This window comes from Nelumbo nucifera, chromosome 1, assembly GCF_055504915.1.
Source record: "Nelumbo nucifera cultivar China Antique chromosome 1, China Antique-T2T, whole genome shotgun sequence".
In the NCBI taxonomy this organism is placed as follows: domain Eukaryota; kingdom Viridiplantae; phylum Streptophyta; class Magnoliopsida; order Proteales; family Nelumbonaceae; genus Nelumbo; species Nelumbo nucifera.
In genome coordinates, this window is record NC_142649.1 from 177,206,827 (window position 1) to 177,225,817 (window position 18,991).

Sequence of the window (18,991 nt, forward strand, 5' to 3'; positions counted from 1 at the left end):
CAAAGAAGCCCATCAGGGGAATGTTGACAGGGGTGAGGCACTCTTTGTCGATGTCGAGCTTTTCAAATGCATTCTCGAAGAGTACATCGACGGAGCTACCCATGTCAACCAAGATCCATCTTATCTCGAGGTTGGCCACCTCGGTTGTGATTACCAAGGCATCATCATGCAGGGTCTGAACCCCTCGGAGGTCATCATCGGTGAATGTGATGGTCTGGTCGCGCTTCTACTTGTGCCCCTAGTTGTCGATTTTGCATAGTCGCGCATACTTCTTGTGCCCCGAACTACTCTCCCCTCCTGCGGCAATTCCACATGATATGATGTGGACCACACCAGCAGGGGGAGCTCGGGGCAGCAGTCGAACATCCTCCGTGCATTGTTCTTCCTATGCCGGCTTCTCACTCTTGATTAACCCACTGAGGTATTCGCGCCTGATTAGGTCTTCAATGTGGTTGCGCCGGTCGAAGCAGTTCTTCGTGTCGTGGCCATGATCTCAATGGAACTCACAATATTTGTCGTGATTCCTCTTGTTGCTTGACGTTTTCATCTTCTCGAGCCAACGAGCGTAGTTACGGTCGCAGATTTGCATCAGGACTTCAAACCGCGACATATTGAGCGGCGTAAAGTTCCGATAGGTCGGCGGTCTTGCCTCTTATGGTCCCGATCTGATCTATCTGACTTTCGCTCCTTGGTATCTCTCCTCCTCTTGTCGGGCCTCTCTTCCTCATCTCGTAGTTGTGTCTGCACTTCTTCTACATTGATATACTTCTATGCATGGCTCATCAGCGCTGCCAGGGTTTGCGGAGGGTTCTTAGAGATGGAGAAGTTGAATGGGGATGGGCAGAGGCCGTGTTGGATAGCGGTGACAGCCACGGGCTAGTTCAAGTTCCTGACCTGTAACACTTCCTTGTTGAATCTGATCAGGTAGTCTCTAAGGGACTTGTTTTTCCTCTATCGCACCTAGACATATTCATGGGCCGGGCCGGGGCGGGCTCGGGTCGGGCTTTCACTCTATATTAACAAATTTTTCTAAGGCCCAAGCCCGATCCCAGCCCGACCATCGGGCCTACAACTTGGGCCCGAGCCCGGCCCTCATAAAAAGCCCGAAGCCCAGGCCTGGGCCCAAGCCCGAAATTTAGCCCATGTTGTTACTATTGCTGAAAAGGCTGAATAGAGATAGATAGAGAGAGAGAGAAAATATAAAGAAAAAAATAAAAAATGTATATATTAAATTATAAATATTATATTATTTATATATTTTATATAATATATAAAATACATATTATGTATTTTATAAAATATATGATATTGAGTCAGGTCAGGCCGAGCTCGGGCCGGGCTTTTTCGACAAATCCTAAGCCCGACCTAAAACACAGTCGGGCTTACTATGTTAGGCTCGAGGTCAGGCCCGCGGGCCTAATTACATGACCAAGCCCGACCGGGGTGCGGGCCGGGCTAGGCCGGGCCATCGAGCTACCCGGCCCATGAACAGGTCTAGTCGCACCTGCATGAGGTTGGCTAAGGTCTTCCAATGCTTTTGACTCGCTATGAACTGAGCACGGAACTGAGTCTCCAGCTACTCCCACGATGCTATTGAGTGCGGAGGCAGGGAGGAATACCAGGTTAGGGCGGGACCTGTGAGGGTGGCCACTAAGGTTTTGGATATCAAGCCCTCGGAGGATCCGTGCAACATTAACTGAGCCTTCAACGCTTTAATATGGTTGACAAGATCAGTGTTTCTATTGTACTTGTCAAGCTAAGGTGCCTACCATCCTGTGGGAGGTACCTTGTCCACAATTTCCTGGGTGAAGGGTGGTTCCTTTGTCGTGGGCACGGTCGATGGCACGGGCTGATCTACAACCGGCACCGTGCTTCTCTGGCTGCGCTCTAGCTCTTCTAAGCATTCGAGGAGTTCTCGAATCTTGTCATCCCTTTGGTCCGGAGCTGCAGTGTGCATTTCCCTTTCCTTCTTGGGGCGCGTTGCGCGGTCTTTCATGGAGTTGGATTCGGCAACGGAGACCACGTGAGGTGGCGTTCGCCTGTTGAGCCTTTCCCTGGAAGGGATCCGCGTGGTTTGGTGTGTCCTGCTACGAGAGCGGACGGAGGGGGCCGACCTTCTTGTTGTATCCTGCTTTTCTTGGTTGGCCTGCACTATGCCCTTGTCTGCTCGACACACTTTAGGGTCCTTGAGACGAGGATCATCCTTCGTGCGCGTCAGTGCATAAGAGGGGACGGTCTTGCTAGGCGGTGCCGCGGGTCCTAGGTTCTACATCATTTCGAAGATCTTATCGACTTTTTCTTGCATTGCTTGGAACTGCTCAGGATCAACCGAGGCCGGAGGCTGTGGAGTTTCTTGATGCGAAGTACTACAGTGGCGAGACTCCCAAGATGGGGATCAGCCTGTTATACTTTCAGGTTGGTTCTTGGGCATCTTGATCGCTTTCATGATTGCGTGGTAAGGAAAGATTTTCGATAAGGGTTTTTTGTGTGTTTCCCATAGATGGCGCCAATCTGATACTGCTCAATCTGAGGTGGTGCACGAACTGAGGAAAACAACCAAATAGTCTTTGCTGGCAGGGCGAGGCTGAGCTACAAGGACGAAGCTGAGCCTCAAGACCTGTGATCAAGGAAACAGAAGTCAGAGGCCCGAGGAGTTATCCCCGAGTAAGCACTCCGATGCTCAAATTAGTAGGAGGTGGTAGGTGGTTGGGCCGAGATATAAGGATGCTGGTCCGAGCTAAATAGCAATGTCGGTCTTAGAAGTTGGGATCCCTTACCTCGAGGATGGAGTACCTTTTTATAGCCGAAGGTCCGTGTCTTGGTCAGATTGGGCTTCTGGGAAAGTCGGGATGAGGTTAGCCGCCGAGGTATTTCGGATAGAGTCCCATTCCCCAACGAAATTGTCTTCCTTATTCCTCCTTATCTGTATTTGTACTCGTCCATATGACGTATAGTTGACGTGGATGGAAGGATAAGATGGGGGGCCACAGTGGTAGTGTAGCTCGGCTGTTCTAGGCCGACGTGGCCGAGCTATGCCAACATGGCCGAACTAGGATGACATGGCAAGGCGATAAGTAGGTGGCCACATGCTTTGGAGGGCCAGCTCAGCCATGACCCAAACAATACTTCTTTATTTTTGGGTTTAAATTTTTTTAATAACACATATCCATACACAAGTATCTACATATATGTGGGGTATCCATAAAAACTACATATTCATATTCATGAACGTATAATTTTCTACAATAATAATTATATCTAATTATATTTCATGCACATATAATTATATGCATATACAATTTGAGAAGAGGTGAGAAAACTTTTCAGATGCCATAATTTTGTGCTCCGTGAGTGGATTGGTTTTTTCGTCTATTGATTTTGAGTAACTTTTTGCAATTATGCGACTAAAGTGTAAGTGCCCACTAATTTTGTAAAAAAAAAAAAACACTTTTTTGTACCTTAAATATTAATCTGTTGATTTCTTAATTCATAAAGAATGTAAGTTAAACTAATGCAGAATATAACTATATACCTTGAATGCGTAAAGGGGTGTGTGTTGTCTATATATTGACCTCACAGGTTGTCTCGTTCAACAAAGCCAATTGAGCCACTTACCAGCCACACGGAGGGAAAATGGGTCAACATACAGAAAAAGGATTGTTTTCAATATGTGATTTGGAATTTGAAACGACTATAGAATGAAGTATTTTTTAGTCCATGATCATTTCCATGGAAAAAAAAAAACAAAAACAGAACAAAATTAAGGAGGTGTTTTACAACGTGAATTTTTCTTTTCTTTTTTTTTTTGTCAGTTTTAAAAATAAATCAAAATCATCTAGTTTGAAAATAGATTGTTTCTCATAACAAAAATAACAAAAAAAAATGTGTTCTTGGTTGTATGTTTGTTTTCTATTTTCAAAACTGAAACCAAAAACATGTTCTTGAATCTGGTTTCAAAAACATGTTTTTATTTGATTATTCAATTTCGTGCTCCATAAATCATATAATTTATATACTAAAAAAACTGTTTTTGTTTTAAAAACCAATATTTTATTGGTTCCAAAAACATATATTGCTTTTTGAAACAAAACCAACTTGTTTTCCTTTTGAAAACAAAAGCAGAGTTTAAGAGCATATTTTTGTTTGTTTTTTGTTTTTTCTGATGTGGCAATTCTAGAAACAAATGAAAACAAAAACATTTATGTTGTAGAACACTCTATAATATGAATTGCTTTTCCTATACTTGGTTGCAAAAATAAATCAAAACCATTTTGTTTGAAAACATTTGTTTCTTACGACAAAAAGAAACATGTTTTTGGTTGTGTATGTGCTTTTCTGTTTAAAACATGTTCTTGAATCCAGTTTCAAAAAAAAAAAAAAAGTTTTCATCACATTATTCAACATCATATTCCATAAATCATATAATTTCCATATTAGAAAATTTTTAGAAACAAATATTTTGTTTGCTTTTAGAAACAAAACTGACTTAATTATTCTTTTCTTTTTTGCTGATTGGGCAATTTCAGAAATAAATGAAAACAAAAACATTCAGTCTGGATCAGGTTGGCACAAAGTTGAAAGCACGTTTAATGATCACTTAGAACTTTTTTGAGACCTGTCCCTTAATATACCCCCATCCTACCCTTGAAAAAGATTAAAAACCACTTTTGACACTTGCGAGAATATTTATCAAATGCTCATTAAACATATTTACTATATTATGCCTGCTAGTAGGGGTGTAAACGGATTGAATTCGAATCGGATCAGGCAACATCCAATCTGATATCCGAATTCGATTCGATATCCAACGGATATTGAAAATTAATATCTGAATTCGAATATGATTAAATATTCGAATATTCGATTCGATTAATTAATTATTTTAGATAATTAATAAATATATAAAATAAATATTTATTGATATAAAGTATATAAATATATAAATTATTTATAATTTAATTATTATATATAAATTATATAAAATATATTATATATTATATATAAGAATTAAATAATCAGTCAGATTCAAATATTTATCGAATCGAATCAAGTCATATCCGAATTTTAATTCAATTAACTATTCGGTATAAATAAAATATCCAAATTTGACCGATTAAATATTCGAATTATCCGAACTCGATTCGATTATATCAAATATCGAATTCGAAATCAGATTTTCGAATACCGTTTACACCTCTGCCTACTATATCCGGATTTATGTTCTAGAACGCACCCTTAATATTTAGGATCATGAAAGGATTAATTTTTAGCATCTCATCTTCCCGCTATTTTTGGAACACTTGTTCTGTTCTATTATCATCCATGTGAATGCAGCTGATCAAAAGCTGAGATATCTTTTATCCTGAAACTTCTTATTTGTCAATAAAATTGAGGCGCGCTGTTCAAACTTCTGGAACGCTTAGACCAATAAGATTGAGATCGAGAAATGTTGAAGTTGGATTAGGACAAAGTTTGATTTGAATCGGTTAATTCTCTCTCTATAGATCTCTCTGTGTATGATGGAATTCACATATTTGATCATTGAATTAGCCTTTCCCTGGTTTTACCGGTATGAAAGGCTAGACAAAGAAGCAATCCATGTGTGGAGACACCCAGATGACATCAATGAAGTTTGTTGTAATGTATGGGTGTATATATGGCAATGGATATATGGAAATGTCAAATTCAAATTGCTTGGTCCATTTTGTTGAATTCCAAGATGGACACCTTTGTCGACCAACTCTTGTAAAAACATGAGAACCTTCTCAAGGTGATAGAGATCGAAGTGGTTGTGGGGATACACACCTGATGGCTGATGTGGGGCATTATTTTCGGATAAATAGTCTCAACACAGTTACCAAATGCAGCTAAATGAAATCGGATTTAGTCCTCACAAGGCCATGTTTATACTGGATTTAGTATTTATAGTCAATTGCAGCTATGTATTGGAAATATCTCTCAATGAATAAAAATTTCTATCAAAGAAATCGGATCTAATAGGCATAATATAGTAACTACAGAGACATGTAATAAGTGGTTTTTAATCTTTTCCATAGGTAGGATGTGGGTATTGTAAGGGACAGGTGTTAAAAAAATTTCCAAATATTCATTCAACGTGTTTACAACGTTGTGCCTACATGATCCAAACTGTGCATTAAAAAAACTGGATCCAATAGGCACAATATAGTAAGCACGTCATTGAGACGTGATAAATATTTTAACATTTGTCAGAAGTGGTTTTTAATCTTTTCCAAAACTAGGTTGTGGGTATTTTAATGGACAGGTGTCAAATAAATTTCCAAACATTCATTCAACATGCTTACAATGTTGTACCTACCTGATCCAAACTATTCATCAAAAACCGGATCTAGCATCTGTTTGGCATCAATGCTGTTGCTCCAAAAAGTGGTGATACATCGGTGTCACATCGGAGAAAACAGTGCTCTAGGAAATATCTGTTTGTTTGGAACTATTTTTCCATAAAACAACGCTCCAAGCCACGCCTTAGGAATCGAGAAGGCATGGTTTGGAGCAATGCCGAATTTTACATTTTCTCATATTGTGGCTCGTTGCTGTCAAAGAGGACGTGATGTAGCAGTGATGTGGACTTCCTATAATAGGTACCAGTGCTGAAAAGTATTCTAGGAAACATTCTACCTCGCAGCAACATTTTCAAACAGAAAAAAAACACCATTTTTTCAGAAAATGGTACTTCCAACCCACACATCAGCAGTGCTTTATCTAATAGGCACAATATTCTAAGCATGTACAATGAGAGGTGATAAATATCTGACATCTGTCGGAAGTGGTTTTTAATGTTTTCCATAATTAGGATGTGAGAATTTTAAGTGATAGGTGTCAAAAAAAATTTCTAAATATTCATTTAACATGCTTACAACGTTGTGCCTACTTGATCCAAACTGTCCATCAAACAGAGTTCAAATCAACCCCCCACAATATCCCACAGCACATCCCCATTGTGAACATCTTCCATGATAACATCATCATTTATAATATCTTCATTGGGAGATATTCCCAATACGCGGCGGGGATGTGCTGCATAACGTTGTGGGGGACAATCTTGTGGGGGCCGATTTGCTCTCCATCAAACATTGCTAGTAGACAGTTTAGATGGGACCCACCTTGTAAAGCCAAGAAAAGCTTTCTGAATACGTGGAAGATTTTTTCTGATTCAGCATTTTCATGGATGCATTTGCGGAAGATTTTTATGAAGAACCCTGCCAAATAAATTGATGGGCATGGACATCACCTAATTAAATTTCTTCGTTGACCTGAGTGGTTGAACTCCCAACAAGCAGCGATCCCAGTTTTTTTGTAGTTTATAATTTTATATATATGTATTTATATACGTATGTGGGGTATCTATAAAATTATATATTAATGAAATTATTATTTTCTACAATAATATATAATTTTTATTGATTTTGAGTAACCTTTTGCAATCTATGCGATGAAAGAAACCATCAAGAATAATTGGGTCTATTGAGTTTGGGTCCGGGTTGAGTTTGTGTAGAATTAATCCCAAACCGATTATTAATAATTAGGATAAAATTTAGACTCAAAACCGTCCCGGTTAATAATAATTGGGTCTATTGATTCAGACCCAACTATACTAAAAATTATATTTGTTTATCTAAATAATAACATAAATTTTAATTTTGATAATATAACTTTAATAAAAATGATAAAAAATATTAAATCATTTATATATTAATAAATTAAATATTTTTTGCTAATATTATCTTAGTTATTATCTATCAAATTCTTCATTTCAAACATAAAATATGATAAAAATAATAAGAAAATTAAGAAAATATTATATATTTAATAAAATAATTGGTTTTGGGTCTGAATCGATTCGAGAGAAGCAAAAACCGGAGCCAGCATAATTATTAATTGGGACATAATCATGAAACCAGAAGTGTTATAATTGGTTCAAGTTCGCCAAATTGACAACCCATTGACAGCCCTAATTGTACGCCCCTATAGAAAAATGTATTGCACATTTTTAACAATACATGATTGGTATGTGGATTTGGCCCACGAATTTATTGTCTATATGTTTCAACCTTTAGAGCTCCATCTCAAAATATTTAAATTTAATTTAATTTAAGAAAATAAATTTATTTAAAAAATGGGAAATTTTAAAATAAAAAAATATTTTAAATATACTTTAATATATATAATATAAATATAATCATAAATAATATTATACATGTATATATTTAATATATAATATAGTTAATATATATAATCAGGATCAGGGTGGATAGGACATTCACTTTCCATCCCCATCCTCATCCCTAATAGGATATCACTACCAATCCCCGTTCCTACCAAAACAATCTTCATCCCCAACAACCGAATGCCTGACAGGGACAACAAAATTGCCATCCCTTAAAAATGACAACATTTGTATTTATACTCTTCTCAAACAAAGTCTTAAGCGTAAAGACCTACAATTTGATGGATTTCTACTCCTATAAATACATTGGATTCTAAATCACTCCGAACCACAACCACCATTAATTCTCTTTTGGACTCAAAACATTTATTTATTTATTATATGCTAACAATAATTTATAATAAATTAACAATATAACATAAGATGTTAAGATATATATAAATATATAATAATACAACCAATATGTTAAAATGTATTTTATCGGATGTATGAAATTTATATTGCATTTAATACAGTATAAATAGAATCACTTAACCACATTGGCATTCTGCTTGAACCACGTAGTTGTATTCAAAAACTATATTACATGGTTGTCTAATTCAATAACCAAAACGAAATGAAAATACCCTCCAAAATTAATGCTTGGTTGTGTTGATGAAATACCAACACAACCCCTAAAAAGTCACAAGATGCTGCTGCTGCCATTTGTTCTAGATGAAGTCGTCAAATTAAATGATATGAACATATTCTAAAAAAAGAAAGTCAAATATCAACAAAAATCACAAAATGCTGCTGCCATATTTCTATATAATTAAATAAATCCTTGTTAGACAATTTGGACCTTTTTGATCTTATTGTGCATAATTAATGTCTTGGAGACAAAGCTATATATGAATATGACATCGATCCTATGGTTACCTGATATAGAAAAAGTCAGACTTTCAGGGTTTTGACCAACACCCAGATTCCAGAAAAAAAAAAAAAAAAAGTATAAATAGGCAAGCCCATGAATCTTTCCTACACACCAAACACACGTAAAGTGCAAAACCAAATTAAATCATGGGGAGTTCATCAACTTCTGCACTACTTTCCTTGCTTTCAATCCTTGTGTTGGTTCCATGGGCAACCTCTGCCTCAGTGGAGGAGACCTTTCTTCAATGCCTCTCCCTTCGTTCTAATCCTTCCTCTCCAATCTCTGCTCTGGTTTATTCCTCCAATAACTCCTCATATCAATCCATCTACACCTCTACTATACAAAACCTCAGGTTCCTCCAGTCTGACACTCCAAAACCTCTCTTTATCATTACTCCTTTGAACGAATCCCACGTCCAAACCGCTGTTATCTGTGCAAAAGAGAATGGGTTGGAGATCAGAATACGAGGCGGAGGCCATGACTACGAAGGCCTCTCATATAGGGCTGAAGTCCCATTCCTCATTGTTGACATGTCCAATCTGAAAACCATCACTGTGGACATAGAAGACAACAGTGCATGGGTTCAGGCTGGTGCGACCTTGGGTGAACTTTATTACCGAATTGCAGAGAAGAGTAACGTCCATGGCTTCCCAGGTGGGGTTTGCCACACTGTAGGCGTTTCCGGCTTCCTCGGCGGTGGTGGGTATGGTTACATGCTCAGAAAATATGGCCTTGGAGCTGATCAAGTCATTGATGCACAAATGGTTGATGCAAATGGCCAAATCCTCAACAGAGAAACCATGGGAGAAGATCTATTCTGGGCCATCAGAGGAGGTGGTGCAGCAAGCTTTGGAATCATTCTACGATGGAAAGTGAAATTGGTTCCAGTCCCACCAGTTGTAACTATTTTCAATCCGTCCAAGACAATAGAAGAAGGAGCAACGAAGCTCGTCCACAGGTGGCAATACATTGCAGATAAGCTCCATGAAGATGTATTCATTCGAGCCAATCTGGAGCTCACAAACACCAGTTCAGGTGGTAAAACAATAAAAGTTACATTCAGCTCCATGTTCCTTGGTACTATTGACACACTCCTCCCTCTGATGAACGAGAGCTTCCCAGAGTTGGGTTTGAAACGAGAGGACTGTACTGAAATGAGTTGGATCGATGCAGTGAAGAATCTTGGTGGGTTCCCAGATAGTACCGTAGAGGTCTTACTCAACAGGAGTCTTCAGAGCAAGAGCACCTACAAGATGAAATCCGACTATGTTAAGCAACCAATTCCTGAATCTGCATTTGAAGGAATATGGAAAAGGTTTCTTCAAGTGGAGACACCTATAATGCAGCTAAATCCCTATGGAGCAAGGATGAGTGAGATATCAGAATCTGCAACTCCATTTCCACACAGAAAAGGGAACATATACAAAATCCAGTACCTTGTGTACTGGCAACAAAATGGGACTCATGATGAAGAAACCAAGAGGCACATCAATTGGATCAGAGAGCTGTACAAATACATGACTCCTTATGTCTCCAAGTTCCCAAGAGAAGCATATCTCAACTACAGAGATCTTGACATTGGAACAAACAACAGGGGGAATACAAGCTACGCACAAGCTAGCATCTGGGGTCGAAAGTATTTCAAGAACAACTTCGACAGATTAGTATATGTGAAGAGCAAGGTCGACCCAGGTAATTTCTTCAGAAATGAGCAGAGCATTCCAGCAGTGACAGCATGGTAGAAGAGAAGAGAAATAAAAGGCTTAATATTGCACATTCAGATACAAGCCTTACAACTATTAAATGTTTTTGTGATTATGTGTTGTTGTATTCAATATTGTACGTCTTAAAAAGTTGTTTCTGATCTCTTATTCTTTGTTAATAAATAAAAATACTGTGTGATTTTTTTGTCATCGCATAATTAATTTTCAACGTAATTCTCTCTGTCGTAATATTTATCTTTGTCTCAATGTCCTCTTGAGAGGTATTGTATTATGCTAGTTCATACCATTAATTTATACCCTTGTGAGAAAGCTTTCATACATTGTTTCTGGTGTTTCATTTAGATAGAATCAGAACTAAAAGGTGGCAATTTCTGACCCAACCCAGTTGACTGATTCAAGATGTGGGATGAGTAAAGGTTAAGTCACCCATTGGGTTAAGTAAAAAGGATTGGATTTGGTTGGGTCATGGGTATTTATTTGTGTCAATTAATTATATAATAGAAATTCTCTCCCCCTTAACCAAGAGGGGAGAGAATCTATAGGATTGAGAATATGATAATAAAGAAAAATATAAAAATTAGAGTTCATTGATTATGTAGCATTTTCCTCTTTTGTATATAAATATTATATATAATATGTATTATTTACGTCTTATGTAAAACATAAAATAGCATATTGTATGTATATAGGGCCACGGCTTTATCATTGGTGCAATTTCAATGAATCCTTTCCATCCAAACTAATCCATCTTCCATCTCTCATGAGTTTGCCTGATTAGGCGACCAGTTCCAGGTTTCCTTAAAACTAAACTTTTTATAAAAACCATTGTTTGTTTTTTGAAACAAAACTAATTAAATCATTTTTCCCTTCGAAAACAAAAAAAAAAAAACAGGGTTCAACAACATGTTTTTGATTTTTTTACTGACATGAAAATTCCAAAAACAAGAAAAAAAAAACATTTATGTTTTAGAAAACACATAGTATTTAGGACCATTAAAGGATTAATTTTTAGCATCTCATCTTCCCGCTATTTTTGGAACTCTGTTCTATTTCTACTTAATTTCTATCATCCATGTGAATGCAGCGGATAAAAAGCTTATATCTCTTTTCCCCAGTTAAGTTTTTTCGGTCCTAAGCACCTGAAAGTGAGTAATTACTGGCAATCTCGTTAGGCATCAACTGTTCTATCGGTACCTGTATCCTGAAACGGACCATTTAATTTGACAATCAAATTGAGGCTAGCTGTTCAAACTTCTGGAACGCTTGGACCAATAAATGGAGATGGAGGAATTGGGACAAAGGTTGATTTGAATTGGTTAATTCTCTCTCTCTCTAGATATCTCAGTCTATGATGGAATTTACTTATTTGATCAGCCTTTTTCTAGTTTTACCGGTATGAAAGGCTAGACAAAGTAGCAATCCAAATCCATGTGTGGAGACACCCAGATGACATCAGGTGATGTATGGGCGTATATATGGCAATGGATGTATGGAAAGTTAAAAAATCAAAATTGTTTGGTCGATTTTGTTGAATTCCAAGAAGACACCTTTATGGACCAACTCTTGTTAAAACATGAGAACCTTCTCTCACCATGCACCTAAGGTGAGAGAGATTGAAGTGGTCGTGGGTAGGGGTGTCAATCGACCGGGTTTTGAATTGGATTTAATTCGATCCAATCTTATCAAATTAAATTTGGATATTCATATTTTTATTGGTCTGAATTGGAACGAAACCAAATTTTCAATAATATGATCATGAGGTCAAACACTTGTCCAATTTGAAATCGGTCAAAACTGAAACCAGCATAAAATCACTTCTATGAAAATACTTTTACGAAAGCACTTTTACGAACATACTTTACAAAAGCACTTTTATAAAAGTAATTTTATGAAAAGTACTTTTATGAAAGCACTTTTACAAAAATACTTTTACAAAAGCACTTTTATAGAAGTAGTTTTATAAAAGCACTTTTATGAAATCATTTTTAAAAAATTATTTTTATAAAAGCACTTTTATGAAATCACTTTTGCAAAAGAACTTGTACGGAAGTAGTTTTATAAAAACACTTTTATGAAAGCACTTCTATGGAGGTACTTTTAAAAAAGCACTTTTATGAAATTATTTTTACAAAAGCACTTCTACGAAAGTACTTTTGCAAAAGTACTTTTATAAAACACTTCTATGAAAGCACTTTTATAAAGTACTTTTGCAAAAGCACTTTTACAAAGTACTTTCATAAAAGTATTTTTATATTGGATCGGATCCATTTACATTTTAATGGATTGGATTGGATTTGGTTTGTATTAGATTTGGGCTAGATTGGGTCCAGTCCATTTGTAAGTAGACTCACATTGAACTAGATTGGGTTGGACCAAATCAAGTCCAATTGACACCTCCAGTCGTGGGGATACACACTTGATGGTTGATGTGGGTCATTATTCTCAAGTAAACAGTCTCTAACATAGTTATCAATTGTAGCCAAGGTTTATAAAACCGACCCGGACAACAAACCGGTTAGGGGTCCACTACTCGGATTGAACGGTCCAACCGTTTTGACAAAAACATAAATAAATAAAAATTTAAAAATTTAAAAAAATAAAAAAAAGGTCAAAACCATTAAACGGTTCAAACTGTTTGAATGGTTCTGATGCTGCTCAATCCGAGGTGGTGCACGAACTGAGGAGAGCAACTAGATAGTTCCTTACTGGCAAGGCGGGGCCGAGCTATAAGGACGAGGTTGCGCCTCAAGACCTGTAATCAAGGAAATATAAGTCATAATCCCGAGGAGTTATCCCCGGATAAGCACTCCGACGCTCAAGTCAGTAGGTGGTGGATGGCTGGGCCAAGCTATCAGGATGTTGGTTCGAGCAGAATAACAGTATGGGTGTCAGAAGTTGGAATCCTTTACCTCAAGCATGGAGTGTCGTTTTATAGCCAAAGATTTGTGTCCTGGTCAGAATTGGCTTCCGAAGTTTCCGGGATGAAGTTATCCGCCGAGGTATTCGGGATAGTCCCATTCCCCGGCGGAGTTGTCTTCCCTGTTCCTCTTCGGTCGTGGCTGTGACGTGTAGTTGATTTGGCTGAAAGGAAAGGATGGGGGCCACCACACTAGCGTAGCTTGGCCAAACTAGGGTGATGTGGTAGGGTGATAGTTGGGCGGCCACGTGTCTTGTAAGGCCAACTCAGCTATGACCCGATCACCACTCCCCCAGTTCTGAAGTCGAGGAATGAAGTCTCTAGGTTCATTGCCCGGTTGAGGAACCTCCGAGCATGCGTGTTATTCAGGCTGTGCTGGTAGTGGCTGAGGAGTCCTCTAATCTTCGGTTGCAAAACTTGAACAAGAACCAAAATTCCGGTTCCCGAACCACTCCCTCAGTTTTGCTGCTGAACGGGGGGGAATGCTTGGCCAGGCTATTGCGTGGCCTAGCTGAGGATTTGCATCAAACGCTGGACTGGTATGGTGGGTCTCCACGTCGAAGGTTGGACCGGCGCGGTGGCTGAATCGGCGTAATTAATGGGCGCAACCATTGTCTGTCGAGGGTATCGCTTCGATCTCCGAGGCCTCCTTATGCTCGTTATTGATTGCGTCAGTTGGCCTTCCGAGGGGTGCTTCATCTGTACTGTTGATCTCTCCTCGGTCCGCACCCCTGATGGCTATAAAAGGGAGAAGGGGTCCCCGCCCTTTCCATCCTTAGTGTCATTTGCAAGAATTTGGCACCCCTTGCTCGGCAGATTCCTTAGTTACAGTTCGGTAGATAGCTCGGTGCCTTTCGCTCATCAGCTCCGCAAATTGCCAAGTATGTCTTCCTCATCTCATCGATCCTCTCCCTCGTCCGGGTCCTCCAGTAGTTCTGGTTCCAGCTCTTCTCGCGGCTCGACCTACGGGCCCGAGTTGAGAGACTTCATGGTTGTCGAAATTGAGGAAGCCGAGGCTGGTCCCTCTGAGATGGAGACGGAGTTTCCTCTTCGAGCAGGTCGTCGGTTTGGAACCATGCTCGGCGACTTGACGGTCGGGGATATGGCTCGGATCCGAGCTACATATGTCATTCCCGCGGAATACCAGATTAGGTGTCCGCTGCCGAGGAGATGGCTACTGACGCTCAGCCCGGTGAGTTGTGCGTTTATGAGCACAGCTTTGAGGCTGGGCTGAGGAGATCTTGCCCTGGGATCCAAGCTCCATGAAGCTTAGGAGCTCTTGCCCTGTTGTTGCGTCGACGAGCTGGTCGATCCGAGGAAGGGGGAAGCTGTCTTTGGGATAGGCCTTATTTAGGTCTGTGAAGTCGATGCAGATCCTCCACTTTCCGTTGCCCTTCTTCACCATCACTAAGTTGGCCAACCAATCGGGATATTTGACTTCCCCAATGAAGCTGGCATCGAGCAATTTCTGTACTTCCTCGATGATCACTTGCCACCTTTCTGGGGCGAAGTTTCTCTTCTTCCGCTTTACAGGTCGGTAATGAGGGTCGACGTTCATCCGATGTGTGATGACTTCAGGATCAATTCCAAGCATGTCCTCTTCCGACCAAGCAAATACATCGGCGTTGTTCCTCAGCAATCAAACAAGTTCCTCCCAGAGATGGTCGGCTAGCAGGGAACCAACTTGGATCGTCTTTTGGGGTCTTCCTCAACCAAGGGGACCTGGACAAGGTGTTCCACAGGTTGGCTGCGTTGTGCCTTTACTTCATTGCGCAGGTTGTATGCTTCTGCCATCAGTGTCTTAGTCACTAGACGTGGTCCTCGGCAGGATAACTAGTAGCAATACCAGGCTGCTTTCTGATCTCTGCGCCCCCCCCTATGCCATACTTGGTTGGAAATTTCATGGTGAGGTGGTATGTTGAAACTACTGCCCGCAGGGTGTTGAGGGTCGGCTTTCCGAGGATCACGTTCTAAGAGGAGGGGTAGCGTACCACGATGAAATCCACCATGGCCGTTGCAGTTATGTCACCATCCCCGATCAAGAAGGGAAGAGTTATTCTCCCCGTTGGCTGGAGGGACTCTCCGAAAAATCCCATCAAAGGAGTGCTGACTGGTGCAAGCCGATCTCTGGCGATGTCGAGCTTTTCGAACGCATCTTCAAACAGATGTAGTGCAATGCTGACCTAGTGGAGTACCCCTAGTGGAGTACTGTGAAGTCGACCTAGGAGCCACCGCAGGTTGTATGCTTCAGTACTCCACTAGGTCACTGATGTAGTGCAATCCGGTCACTCCTAACTGGCACTCGTGTGGCTCCTAGAAGACACCTGAGATGGGGAAGAGTAAGAAGAATCTCTTGGGGGTTTGTCCGGCGGGGATACTCCGATGCTTAAGTCAGTACTTGGTAGAAGCAAGGAAAAGGTGATAGGCTAAGAGTGCAGATAGCGCGTTACCACTATGTTCCAAAGATTAGAAGTTCCAGAAGCCGTTCCTCCCCTGCCGTGAGGGCTTTTATAGGGGTGTTTGTGTCAGGTTGGGCATAACCGCCACTGGGCTCCTGCCATAGCCGTTACCTGCCAGGACTGCGCAGGTGGCCGTTGTGACGTACTTCTCGCCCGGGTGAGTGACACGTCTCCAAAGTGGCAGGCACGCCTCTGCCTGCTAAGAGACGTAGATGCAGACTATCGAAAGGACAGGGACTGCGCCATCACTAAGGGACGTGGCACAGTCCGATCGGTATGGCCTATCAGAAAGAAGCTTCCTGAGGAGTGCTCATGCGGCTTATTTGCAAGCTACTTTTGTGGCGAGCTTGGAATACTTAAGGGTTATCCTTAATAGAATTGGTCCTAGGGATGACTTGTTTGCTTGGAAGCTCAGGCGAGCTAGTCCCCCTAGCTCGCGAGATAAAATTGCCTCGGAATATCCCTTTTAAGGTAGCTCGGGGAACCCAGAGCTCGCGTTATGGCGAGCTCCTTTTGCTCGCTACAATGTAGCGAGCTGCTTTAGGGGCCCGTCACTTGGTCGCACTGGGCTACAATGCTGAGCAGTTGCTCGTATTGAGTCAGTGTCCATGTGTCACCGTTTCATAGGTCGGGTCAAATCGTCCTCCATCAATTGCCCCCCACTCCTTGAGCTGAGAGCACTGCCTTAGTGCGAGGGGTTCATGAAGCGTGATGGACAGATTTGACCGGAATTCAAACTTGACTGACTACCCACATTAAATGCGTTCGCAGGAATCAAGAGATTTTCTAACTTTTCGGATTTCGAAAACGTGCCGAAGTGGCTCTTATCTCTAGGCATCGTGCAACCGTCTTTGCCTTAATCGCGAAAGACGTGCCAACAATCACTTTTGATTTTCAGAAGGTGGGCAATCAGTACACCTGCGAGTCGTTGGATCCGCTTTGATCTGGGCCGTCGATTCAGGGGTGTGGGGACCATAAATAAGAGGGCCCTCTGGGCCTCACCCTCTTTCACGCCATCTTGCTGTCTTCGGATTCTGAGGTCGCACCCTCATTTAATCTGCCCAGAGCTCCTCAGTTTACTTCATTTCGCCTCCTCTGGTGAGTCCTAATCACTGTCAACCACGTCTGGGTATCCGTACCAAACCTACCACCGAGGCGATAACCAGGACGACGATGCTCCCTCAAGCTCGGGAGGAGGTTGGGAACAGGTTCCGGAGGCTCGGGAGGCCTTCGGTGATGTAGCGTCTACCTCTCGGGGGAGGGAGCCCGACACTTTTGGCCCTTCCTCTATGATAGCGGAGAGACTTAGGTCTTTAATTCGCTACTTTCGCCTCCCTGGGGACCTGGTCTACAGTCTCCCCACTGAAAAATTCCCTTGGGAGCATGGTTCCAATGAAATAGTCATCTTTCAGGAACAGCTCGAGGCTGGCCTGCGTCTCCCTCTACACCCCTTGATAGTGGAGGTGCTAAACCATTTTAACGTCACCATCGATCAGCTTCATCCCAACGCCATTCGGAACATGGTTGGGATTATATCCTTATGCTATGAGTACTGCCTTCTCTTGGACCTTGAAATTTTTGTTTCTATCCTCTGTATAAAGAATGTCGCTCCCGGGGTTCCACCGGAGAGGCGCTTTTACTACCTCTCCCCCGCCACGGCTATAAGCTCTTGTATGATCTACCGAATAAAATTCCTACTTGGAAACGGGATTACTTCGTAATCCGTAACCCCGAGGGATGGCCCTTCCCAACTTCTTGGAGGGGCGCCATCCAGGATCCTGGGGCCGAGCTACACCCCGAAATCTGGAAAACGATGTTGTCCTGGGCATCGGTAAGCTTCCTCTGTTCGGACTACTTGGCCGAGGAGAAGCTCGTGCAGGCCGGCCTGAGCCCGGGTAGGTTGTCCTTTTAGGTCGTGTAGTTTTTGCCACGACGTTGCGTTCATATGCACATAATTCATACCGAGCTAACACTTGATTCCTTCTTGGCAGCCATTATGTCTAGTGTTGACTCGCGTCGTCTTCTCTCTAGCAACCAGAGGCGTAAAGTGAAGAGGTCGCGCCCTGATCGGACTCCCACTTCCGGGGGCTTTGAGTTCGAGTCTGCTGGACCAGACATTGTTTCCCTACCACCTGAAGTTCCACCGGCCCCGTTTGAAGGAGGCGCCAGAGAGGGTAGCCTCGAGGGGGGCGAGCTCCCGAGTCAGGGGGTGGTTCCTCCTGGTCCTTCCCGTCTATTCCCCTACCTGCAGTTCCCAGTAGGGAACTGGGAGGGGATCAATGACTATATCGTGGCTAGGCGGAAGAGCTGAAGGGCGATCTGCCATGAGGAGGTTGCTAGGTGGGGGGAGATGGAGCCCAAGGTGCTTGCCGCTTTTGCTGCCTCCCACTGCATGGTGGTAAGTGGTCTTTCTTTCCCTCTCATCCTTTCTTTCCTTTTGTTGTCCTTTGACCTTACTCTCTTGTTCAGCAGGTGAACACCGCCATCCATGCCATGGCCCTCCAAACTAACATCCACTTCGGCGACGCTCGTAATCAAAGGGCCCTCGTTCAGAAGCTCCAGGGCGAGCTCGACCAGGCCCAGGGCGAGCTCCTTCACACTCGCAAGGGGAGCGAGGCCCAGGAGCTGCTCGTTCGTGACCAGGAGGCGCAGATCGCCAGGCTTTCCGAAGAGAGCGCGCGCTATAGGGAGGAGTCATCGAGGGTGTCGGCAGAAAGGGAGCTCCTCCGCCAACAATTTCGGGACTTGGAGTCTACACTTCTGGACCGAACT

The 18,991-nt window shown here is 41.8% G+C and overlaps 1 pseudogene across 1 annotated transcript; it reads left to right on the forward strand.

Moving 5' to 3' along the window:
- The first annotated feature begins 9,231 nt into the window (after positions 1-9,231).
- On the forward strand, positions 9,232-11,037 carry LOC104600403 (tetrahydroberberine oxidase pseudogene; annotated as a pseudogene). The gene has a single exon (XR_016080716.1). The product of XR_016080716.1 is annotated as a tetrahydroberberine oxidase pseudogene (transcript).
- The last annotated feature ends 7,954 nt before the right edge of the window (positions 11,038-18,991 follow it).